This window comes from Nematolebias whitei, chromosome 3 (genome assembly GCF_014905685.2).
Source record: "Nematolebias whitei isolate Nwh7 chromosome 3, NemWhi1, whole genome shotgun sequence".
NCBI lineage: Eukaryota > Metazoa > Chordata > Actinopteri > Cyprinodontiformes > Rivulidae > Nematolebias > Nematolebias whitei.
This window is the reverse complement of record NC_056500.1, coordinates 16,130,661-16,132,484: the sequence shown is the minus strand read 5'-3', so window position 1 is coordinate 16,132,484 and position 1,824 is coordinate 16,130,661.

Genomic DNA, 1,824 nt, shown 5'->3' with positions numbered 1-1,824 from the left:
GTTTGTTAATGGCCAAAGGTCATCCAGAGGGGATACAATGTGTCTGTCACAAGTGACCGCTCCTCGACCACAGAGTCCAGTCGACCAGACACTGCGAGTGTGTATTTGTGTGTTGAAAGCAGAACGAGGAAGAGCAGTCCATCGTCCTTCACACACTTTTTTCTTTTTCACTGTCCAGACTGTTACAGCCAACCGCACACTGACCCCAGGGTTGCTGTGAGTGTGTATGTTTATCTCAGGTAGAAAAATCCCAAGCAATAACCCAGAATTCAGCCAGGTAAATAGCAGTGTGAACAGAGGGAAGTTTTATGGAGTCAGGTGTGTGTTTGTTGGTGTAAAAGCATGTCTGTCATGAATGGCCGCACACTCACCTGAAGGCTTCAACTGACCCTCAGACAAGATTTTTTTTTTGTCTTCAAATTTAAATGTCTGCATTATATTACAACAGCAATATTGTTTATAAAAACCAACATATCCAAAATTCAGAATTTTATTTTTTCAAATGCTTATTAAACTTTTACAATTTTGACCCTTAAAGGTGAAGTGGTTGTTACGTGATGACCTTTGTAACACATTGACAGTCATTGGTAAGGACGGTGACTTTCTGCGTATCCCGTTTCTTCATTCTGATATTTCTTAAAAACAAAAGTGAGAAAAATATTTGGTAACTTACAGGAAAGAAAATTAAAACACTGGTTAAAAAAAAATGAAGTTTTACTTTTAAATTTTTTTTCGTAAAGAATCAAACATCATTTTCAAATTTTCCTTGTTTTCCCACAATACCACAATTTTGATGGCCAGCATTTAAACCAACAAAATGTTGTACTAACTACATTGTAATTTGAATATTATTTATTGTAAGAAGCTAATCAGAGTGACAAAATTAATAAAAGCTGCAACTGATTAGTGATAAACTATCCTGACAGTTTTAGAGTTAAAAAACTAGTCGCCACAGCAACTTATCAGCCCTTTTGTTAAATGGTCTGGGGGAAAGTAATGCATATTGGCTCCCATATATAATACATTTATTCTATTTTGAGGTAAATGAAAAAAAAAATAAAATGAAATAAAATAGGATCAAATGCAGGGTAAAATCACCTAAACTTTAAACAAAATGTGACTCAATGTTAACCAAGGTTTTATGTATGTTGTGATAATAAGTGCTCCACTTTGTGTACTATTTAAAATAAAGGTCAAATAGCTTCATCAGGACACAGTAAGAAGTACTAAGTAGATTTATGATGTCTATGATTCACAATATGAATCTGGACGTCACTGTAGGCTCTCGTTGTGTAGTTCTATCACTTCTACCATTTGTTTTTATTATTGGCTTGTCTAGTAAAATAATCTGTGCAACAACCAATGATATTATGTGAGATAATTCAGCTACATTCAGCTGACACACGCATAAGCCAACATTTGTCCTGAAATGGATGGTAGAACTGACCCAAACTCAAGCAATTAAAATGAAGGTAGCCTACCAAAGTAAACCTAAAATTTGAATGAGTAAATTCAAAGTAAAATTAATATGAGTTGAGTGGCATGATGTCACAATTGGTTGACCTGTCATCCCTCAGGAAGACGGTTGCTGGATTGAATCCTGGCTGAGGACCTTTCTGGCTGAAGTGTACATGTTTTCTCCATGCATGCATATGTTTTCTCCGGGTACTCCATTTTCCTCCCACAGGATGAACCTAACATTCATGTTAGGTTGATTGGTAACTAAATTGTCTTTAAGTGTGAGTGAAAGTGTGAATGGTTGTTTGTCTCGTTTGACTTCATGTGGTCCTGTGATGAACCTGTGACCTGTCCACGGTGCCCCCC